This window comes from Tupaia chinensis, unplaced genomic scaffold (genome assembly GCF_000334495.1).
Source record: "Tupaia chinensis unplaced genomic scaffold, TupChi_1.0 Scaffold142644_1, whole genome shotgun sequence".
Lineage (NCBI taxonomy): Eukaryota > Metazoa > Chordata > Mammalia > Scandentia > Tupaiidae > Tupaia > Tupaia belangeri.
In genome coordinates, this window is record NW_006202490.1 from 58,114 (window position 1) to 68,191 (window position 10,078).

The window sequence follows — 10,078 nt, forward strand, 5'->3', positions numbered from 1 at the left end:
TGAAAATGCTTTTACCTTAATTACTGGCTTTTAGTAAAACTGTATTTCATTAAACACCATGTATTTGCACCAAACAGTTCTAATCTATACTAGAAATATTTTCATATAGAAACACCTATGAACAGAAAGATAGTCTGAAAATATAAATTATCAGTTTTGCGAAAAGATGTGGCTTTGTTATGACTAAGGAGTAACCTGAAGAAAACAAATAAATTCATTCATTAGAGTCATGCTCATATGCTTATTATCAACTGAAATCAATTTATTTACACCAAAGTCTTTTTGGTGTATTACAGGCTATTACTGCTTCAAAATAATGATGTATTTTAACTTTAAAAATGTGAAAATTACATCATCTTACAATTCTCATCAAGGACCCAGTCTCAAATTTATTTTTTAAAACAAATTGTCCGTTCTCTTTATAAGTTGAAGGTTTTACTTAAGACCATACATGGTTAACCTTTAAATTTGAAATTAAAACAGGGTCCAGATACAGACCTAACATAAACATGTTATAGCCTTTTTTGTTGTAGGTCTGGACACTAGCCATACAAAAAATGTCGACAGACACATTAAAGGGAATTCAAAATGAATAGAAATAATGACATTCTGCATGGGAAAGGTGATTCCTTAAAATATTAAAAGAGAGTTATACCTTTGTTTTGAGTAACACAAACAACAACAACAAAACACTCAGAAGAAATTTAAGCTGTGAAAACTTGGCTGTGAGGCTGGGAAGTAGAGATATTGTCATGACTATTAGTGAGCCTGTGGGGTGTCTCTGCTGGACCTGGCTCTAAAGAGAGCCATGATGGCTGAATATGGTGATAATGAAAAAGTGGTTGCTCTGGAGTCCCAACTCTGTCATCAAATTGAGTATTATTTTGGAGACTTCAATTTGCCATGTGACAAGTTTTTAAAGGAACAGCTAAAACTAGATGAAGGTTGAGTACCTTTGGAGATAATGATAAAATTCAACAAGTTAAACTGTCTTACGACAGACTTTAATGTAATAGTGGAAGCATTGAGATTATCTAAAGCAGAACTCATGAAAATCAGTGAAGATAAAAGTAAAATCAGGAGGTCTCCAAGTAAATCCCTACCTGAAGTGACTGATGAGTATAAAAATGATACAAAAAACAGATCTGTTTATATTAAAGGCTTCCCAACTGATGCAACCCTTGGTGATATAAAAGAATGGTTAAAAGATAAAAGTGAAATACTAAATATTCAGATGAGAAGAACATTGCAGAAAGCATTTAGAGGATCAATATTTGCTGTGTTTGGAAACATTACACCTGTAAAGAAGTTGGTAAAGACCCCTGGTAAGAAGTACAAAGGCACAGAGATGCTAATACTTTTCAAGGAAGATTACTTTGGAGAAAAAAAATGTAGAAAGAAGACAGCATAAAGAGAAAATGAAGCAAAATGAAGAGCTACATGAGAGCACGAAGAAAAACAGAAGTTAGCAAAAGATGTCAAAATGAAAACTCTAGAAGAAAAGATTGTATATTTGTTGCAATTTTCGGGTGACTTAGATGATCAGACCTGGAGAGAATATTTGCACATCCTTTTCTCAAATCATGATGAAATAAAATGGGTAGACTTTATTAAAGGAACCAAGGAAGGCATAATTCTGTTTAAATAAAAAGCCAAGAAATCTCTTGAAAAAGCCAAAGATGCAAATAATGGTAACCTACAATTAAGGAATAAAGCAGTCACTTGGGACATACTAGAAGGAGAGGTAGAAAAGGCAGCATTGAAAAAAGATCAGGAAGAGTCCCTAAAGAATCCCTAAACAATGGATGTCAAAAGGTTGCAAATTTAAAGGAAAAGTAAATAAAGCTGCTCAGCCTGGGCCTGCTAAAGGAAAAGTACAGTTTCAGGTCAAGAAAATCAAATTCAATAGTGATGATAACTTAAAAAAAAAAAAAAATGGCGCAGCTCAACCAGTGAAAAGAGGAAGAGAAGTTTACTGTTTCAGATGCAAGAACCTGCAAAACAACAGGAAACATAAAATGGAGTGGAGACCAGTAGTTTAGTGAACAAATTTTTTATTCATTTTACTTAGGTTTTAAGCTTCCTTTTGTCATTGATGTCTTTTAAAAAGAAAACCGAATTAAGTCCACTTCAATGTCCACCTGTAAGAACAGAAAAAATATTTGTTGTTTAACCTGTCTTTTTGTTTTGTTTTGTTACTCTCATGAGAATTTTTAAATGTACAGTTCTGTTCGTGTTATTCAGATGATTCAAATATCAAGAGGAAGACTCTTCTGCTAAATTGCTTTTGTAATATGAGAATGGATTAGTACAAACTAACAAAATATACACTGCATAAAAGAGCAAAGAGAGAGAGAGAGAACTTGGCTGTGATGACATGAAGGTTAAAAAAAAACAGCGAAGGGGACCAGCAGATGGCGTAATGATTATGTCACTAGATTCCCACGTTTTCTACTATGGTTCAAGTTCTGGACTCAGTGGCTTAAACCTCACTCACACCAGGCATGTGTGCATGCGTGTCCAAGATCCTGAGAGGAAAGTGGAGGAGAAGGGACTGCAGCATGGCCATCCCCAGGGGATGATTTCTCGCATTTGGTATCTCTGTCTCTGACTCTCTGGAGAGTGCATGCACCCTATAGCAAATATCATTCTTAAGAACTTCCCACCTTAGGTCTGCTCCCTGGATAGAGCTAGGGGTATTATTTCTGCTTGTGTGATATCGAAAACAATAATTCTAATAGTCTTGAAAGAAATCTCTGAATGGAAGCCATTCTTTGAGTTTGGTCATTCTACAAATTTCATTATTTCTTGTATGTAAAAACAATATTTGTGAATCTGTAAATCTTTTTTCTCTTCCTATGAACATGAACTACTCTCTGCTGTAGTAAGCAACAAATACTGTATACATTATTAATTCATCTTCATTGAGTCCAAAGATTCTATATATTGAGCATCTGAAATAAAAATGCAATGTAGGTGGGTGGGCAGGAAAGGAAGAAAGAACTTATAGAAAATCAGTGGTAAAATCCATTTCAGAATCCAGATCTGATGGTTTTACACCAACATGCTGGCACACATTTATATTAATTAAGATGGCAAGTAGATAAATCTCTCATTAACAAAATTGTGTTTTTTGAACTTACAGGAAACTGGAAGATAATATTTTGATAGCAACCATACCAGCAGCAGACCAAGAAGGTGAGACCTGAAGGAGATGTTGATTGAGCCATTTCCTGAGCAGATCCAAAGGGAATGATTTCAGTAATTGTCAGACAATGGGCCAGATGCTCCCCCTTGCCCTACACTAACTATTCTTCCTGCTCCAAAGCAGAAGAAAGGAAGGAGGGTTAGGAGGAGTAGGGAGAGTAGGAAGGAAAGAAGCAAAGGGAAGGGAAGGGAGAAAGAAAAGGAAAAAAGACATTACAATTAAGTCAAAGCAAGAATTAATAACTGTAATAAATATAAAGGTTACTTTTGCATAAAATGAAAATTGACAAGGTCAGTTCAGGAAATGTTAACACACTAGCTCATTTACTCTGTCCATAGGCCTGAGTCATTAGGCTCAGCCAGCCCAGGGAATAGTACCATAGCTTTATCACTTGCAATTTTATGAAACATATCTGTGCTGGTAGCTAGCAGACTGGCAGGGTTACAAACTGGCATGCCCTCAGGTCATAAACTAATTATGGCACAATTAGTCACTTGTTCTAGCCATTTTGTCAATTACTTCATGAGAAGGGAGGGCAGGACTCTTCTCTAAGGGCAGCTCTGGAAATAAGATTCCCCCCTGGTTTAAAACCTTCCTGGGGAGTTAAATGGGAGTCTGCAGGGCCATTGACAGTCTCAATATGCCTAGCAGTCTATCATCTTCTTTAATATAAAGTGTCTGTGTTGCACAAGGCCCAATGAGTAAATGCAAAAATAAAGAAGAAAATATCTTCATAGGGCTTAGAGTCTAGGGGGTACAGGGAATGTAAGAACCATTTAAAGCCTTCACTGTTTTAAGCCTACTTGCACACCTCAAATCCTAAACTTTCCTGAGCAGAAAGGCCCTTTTGAATCTGGATATTGCATTAGCCATCTGAGTATATCCCCTGACCTGTTCTGGGTTAAAAAAGAATAAAGATATTTTCTTCCAGAGTCAGTGTAATCTTTCATCTTTTCCCCAGTGATGGGGAATGAGGCTTCCTTGTCTTCTAGAGTCACAAATCAATTAAGGGCTTACTAAAGCCTACCAGTACAAGGAAAAGGTCAGTCGCTCTTTTCCAGCACAACACTCTGCCTGCCTCCACTGTACTCACAATGTTCCTGACAAGGCACACACACACCAGACATATATCCTTTTACACAGAAATCATACCCACATAACTATAGACTTACAAATAGCTCCAGGGAGCCAATAATGCATATCCAGAAATGCATGCAAGCACACACAAAGGTATGCATGCAAGCTTGCTTACAGTCAGAAGAGAAAGTAAACAGATTAGAGAGGGGTGGTGAAATTTCACAGCTCAGTTTACCAGAGACCTGGGTAGAAAGGAAGATGTAAAAATGGTATGCAAGTAATTTAATAGCAATACAATAAGGGTCCCAGAGTAAATCATTTCCAGGTTCATTACTACCTGTGGTGAACATCACCCAGATCTGACTTAATGATTAATGGTTCAACCAGTCCTAACTCCCTGACAGACATTGTTGAAAACATTCCTGAAAGGAGCACCCTTTGTAAAGGGGAGGCTGGTCAAACACAAGGGCATCAGCTACCCCTCATGCTCACGTGTTCTCTTGCTGCCTTCCACCCTCCTGCAAGCCCTCACATTCTGTTTGCATTCCCACACCTGGCCCCACCTTCTAACAGAGGCCAAGAGCATCATTCCTGGACAAGTGCCCAGTCATTGAAGTCAGAGAAAATGCAGGCTGTTAGATGAGGAGATCCAGATTCACACACACTTCTCAACTCACACATCCCCTACTCAAGGTGGCTTATAATAAAGTTACACTCAAGAAGCATTCTAACTCCTAGAAAAACAGGAAGCCAATGGAGTGGGTGGGTAAGTAAGCCTCTCTGAGCTCTGAGGAATGCCAGGCTTATTGAAAAGTTGAATATCTCCACTGAGGGTGTGACTAAGAGATCCCAAAGCTGGGCAAAGACCAGCATATCTCAGGGGGACCAGCAATTAGTGTAATGGCTATGTTGCTGGACTCCCACGTAGTCGACTGCAGTTCAAGTCCCAGACCTGGCGGCTTAAACTCACGCTGGCACATGTGCATGCGTGCCCAAGATCCTGAGAGGAGAATAGAGGAGAAGGGATTGCGGCATGGCCATCCCCACTGGGGGGTGATTTCTTGCTTTCTGTCTCTCTGTCTCTCTGGTGAGCGCACGAGCCCTATAGCAAAAACCTCTCCAATCAAAGAAAAAAAAGTATATCTCAGGAACCAGCAGGTGGCATGGTGGTTAGGGTCTTGGACACTCCCACATGGCTGACCATGGTTCAAGTCCCGGACATGGCAACTTGCTTTCTCACTTACCCTCTCTCTCTATGTGTGCCTCTCTTGATCAAATTAAGATAAAATGAATGAATAAATAAAATTAAATATTTATTTTTAAAAAAACATGTATCTTCACAGGGTCCAGCAGGTGGCATGGTGCTTTAAGGCATTTGGACTCCCACATGGTGACTGTGCTTGAGTCCTGAACCTGGTGGCCTGAAAATCACGCTGGGTGCATGTGCGTATGTGCCCAAAATCCCAGGAAGAGAATGGAGAAGAAGGGATTGTAGTATGTCTATCCCTATCCCCCTTCAGAGTTGATTTCTTGCTTTCTATCTCTCTATCTCTGTCTCTCCAGAGAGTGCACATGTCCTACTCCAAAAGTCACTCAGAAAAAAACAAATAAAAAGTATTTCTCTATTCCCTATTGCCTACTCCCTCCCATCCCATCCCATTCCACACACACCAAAAAAAAAAAAAAAAAAAAAAAAAATAAAATTGTAGCCAGGTCCTCAGGTTTGATTCTCTAGTGTGCAACAGAACAACTGAAGCAGAAGCAGCTTGAGAGGACTTGTACTTCTCTATTTAAGTGCTTTTCTAGAACTTGAGGTCAGCAAAGAACCGGTGTGAACATTTAGCTGGAAACTGTGGAAACAGCTACATTTAAAAACAATTGTTTCAGTTGAATATCACAAGAAGTATTCTTCATCTTGGTGATTGGGGGAGGGAGGAGAGATGTAGATTCTTTAAAATAAACAGTAACTACCCATTCACAAAGGCATGTTCATTTTGGAGTATTTCATAGGAATCAGGGAGAAATCAAGCCTTCTGTCCTCTCCTAGTCCTTAAGGTCATTGGTCTGCCATGCCTAATAAAAACTGCAGTGCAATAACTCATACTTACACAGGACTTGATAGTTTACAAAGCATTCTCCCATATATTATCCCATTTAATAAACATTTATTCAATATGTGCTGTAATTAATAAAGGGGATGGTTATTAAAGTGTATGCCCTTTGACCTGGCAATTCTGCCTCATCTATAAATAGCTTTTAGTAAAATAATTAGATAAGTGTGTGAAAATATGTGCATACAAATGGCCACTGTCGCACCATTTATATATTAGCAAAACATTAGAAGCAAATTATATGTCAATTGATATAGTATGGGTTAAAATATTTATAGTATTGGGGCCAGCAAGTGGCGTGTTGGTTGAGGCAATGGACTTCCACGTGGCCAAGCACAGTTCAAGTCCTGGAACTGGTGGCTAGCTTTCTCACTTTCTTTCTCTCTCTCTCCATGTCGCTCTCTGGTCAGCTTAAAAAAATAATAATAATAAATCAAATTTAAAAAGTATTTATAGTATTTATACAGTCATAAAGTATAATGTTGTGAAGACATTAAAATTATTATGTAGATCCTGAGCCAACAGGTAGAGTGGAGGTTAAGGCACTGGAACCCACAAGGCTGTCTGCATGGTTTGAGTCCTGGACCCAGTAGCTTGAAAATCATGTCAGGCACATGTGCATGCATGCCCTAGATCCCAAGAGGAAACTAGAGGAGAAGGGACTACAGCATGGCCATCTCCTCTAAAGGATGATCTCTCTCTCTCTCTCTCTCTCCCTCTCGCATAAGCAGAGGTGACCTACAGCAAAAACTAAAATAAATAAATAAATAAGTAAATAAATGTAGATCTTAAAAACCTTTTGTTAATGGTAAGAGATGGGGTCCAATTTCTTTTTTCTGCAGGTGGCTATCCAGTTCTTCCAGCAGTATTTGCTTAAGAGATTTTCTGGTGTGTGTGTGGGGGAATGTAAGTTTTTACTACAGCCACTATGGAAAACAATATGATGGTTCCTCAAAAGCCTACAAATAGAACTACCATATGACCCTGTAATCTCACTCCTTAATATTTACCGAAAGGATAGGCAAATAGAAAGACACTTGTACATCCATGTTCATCGCAGCATTATTCATGATTGCTATGTCATTTCATGGAATCAATATAAATGCCCAAGAACTGATCATTTGATACAAAGTAGATGAATATAGAAGATTTAATGCTAAGCAAAGTAAGCTAGACTATGAAAGAAAAACATTCTATATATCCCTGCTCAGTATATATTGAAATTCTGCACTCTGTGGCAGAACTTGAAATATCTGACAATGCAATAGTAGGGAGGACAAGTGTAGATGCCAGAGACTTTATGGGAGGGGGATGGACAGTAGCAGGTGGATTTGAGAGGTTCAGGAAAGAAATACTTAACAGACATAAGAATGTAAATTTCTCCATGAAAATTATGTTTATGGTAACATTATTGATTTGATTGTCACGTACGGCATGCATATTTTGAAAAACCATATTATGTGCTATAGAGTTGTACAATGATTAAATGTAAATAAGAAATCACAAAATATGGGACCAGCAGTTAGCATAATGGCTATGTCACTGGACTCCCATGTAGTCGACTGCGGTTCGTGACCCAGACACAGTGGCTTAAAGCTCACGCCAGGCGCATGTGTGTGCGTGCCCAAGGTCCCCAGAGGAGAATGGAGGAGAAGAGATTGCGGCGTGGCCATCCCCCTCGGGGGGTGATTTCTCGCTTTCTGTCTCTCTGTCTTGTTCTGTCTGTCTGGCGAGCGCACACGTCCTATAGCAAAAACCTCTCCAAAAAAAAAAAAAAAATAGCACTGAAGTGGCATAGTTGCACAAAATATAAATAAATAAATAAAAGATTTCTACAATGTACTGTTAGGTATAAAATAAATACATATAATATCACCTTGTTTTTACATAGATAATTAATAAGCATTATGATGACATGAAAAATAGAAAGGAGAGGATATATGGGATATTGTAACAATAATAGCAGCTAGCATTTATTCAGTGTGGGAGGCTGCGCACCAGCAAGTTGGCAGAGGTTTCTCAGAAAGCAAACAATTGCCATGATTGGTTCCCTTCAAAAAACCTGACCTTAGAAACCTTGCTTTGATTGTCCACTAGAATCCCTCAGATTTGCATATCTGGCACCTCATGATTGGTCCAAAAGCAACCAATCATAACCTACCTTTTACAACCAATCACGGCCTGCCATTTACAACCAATCACAGCCCACCAGCGTGTATATAGCCACGATGCCTGGCCCACAGTAGCCAGGCGACAACTCTGGAGAGCCTGAAGAGCTTAAACACCGCACAGTCTCCAGACGACCCGGAAGACCCTGAAGAGTTGTAACACTACATCGTCTCCAGAAGACCCTGAAGAGCTGTGACACCACGTCTTCTCCGTGCTGCTCACAATAGACGGCACGACCCTCAAGAGTTTTAACACTGCATCGTCTCCGTGCTGTACTGTGCTGCCCACAATAAATGGATGACCCTGAAGACACTGTGTAGTCTCTGTGTTGTAACACTGTGCCGCTTGTCCCGGTTCTCACTCCTTCACCCAGGAAACCTGTTCGACCGTCCCCCAGGTCGGGACAATTCAGTGATTACTATGTACCACAACTTTAGGTATACTTATCATACTTCAATCTCATAACAATTATATGAGGTATGTAATACTATCTCCATCTTATACATGAGGAGAGGGGACTGAGATTTAGAGAGCTGAGGGACTCCTCAAGGACTTACTGCAAGAAAGTGACAATACTAGGATTTGAACTAAGGTTTCAGTTAATGCTCTTGCTCTTATATCCTGCTCTACCAACCATCCTCCTCAAGGACCATTTTTTCCCTTGAAACACTCAAAACAATTTATCAAAGCCAACTTTGATACTTTTGAGTACCTAACACCAGAGACCCCATTAAGTGTACAACTTGTTTGGACAAGAAGATGACGTAATGGTTATGTCACTAGACTCCCACATAGTTGACCGCAGTTCTAATCCTGGACCCAGTGGCTTAAAAAACTCATGTCTGGCATTGTGCATGCATGCCCAAAATCCCAGGAGGAGAATGGAGGAGAAGGGATTGTGGTGTGGCCATCCCAGCTTGGGAGTGATTTCAAGCTTTCTGTTTGTCTCTGTCTCTCTGGCAATTGCATGTTCCCTATAGTAAATATATCTCTCTAAAGAGAGAGAGAGAGAGAGAACAATTGTTTCCAGTAAGTTTTCAAGGAATATGCAGCCATAACACTCAAACCCAAGTGACCAAATTGAACCCTCATGCCTAAATCTCAAAGGCAAAGAGAGTCCTAGTTTCATATGAACATTTCCTTCCTCCACTAATCCATTTCTTCATGAGAACCTATCATGTGCCAGGAACCAGGGAGGTACAAATACACATAAGGCAGACTCCCTGCCTTCAGAGAATGTGAAATCTGATCTCCAATGAAGTAGCATCATAGGCCTATTCACCTGAGAGGCTTACTTCAGAATAAACGTCTGGCTGAAAAATGAACAAAGGTCAAGGGGCCACAGCAGGAAAATTGAAAAGACAGGAAACAAGTGAAAAGGATAAAGAAACACAGTATATAGATGTAAATACCAGATATAGTGTGTGTGAAAGAGGAGGGTCTGAGGAAGGACATTTAGAAGAAAAATAGGGAGGCAAAGCATTAATGGCACAAAGAAATGTGGTATTATCTG

At 39.3% G+C, this 10,078-nt stretch overlaps 1 pseudogene; it reads left to right on the forward strand.

Annotated features, from left to right (window-relative positions):
* The first annotated feature begins 811 nt into the window (after positions 1-811).
* Positions 812-2,042, forward strand: LOC102495963 (lupus La protein homolog pseudogene; annotated as a pseudogene).
* The last annotated feature ends 8,036 nt before the right edge of the window (positions 2,043-10,078 follow it).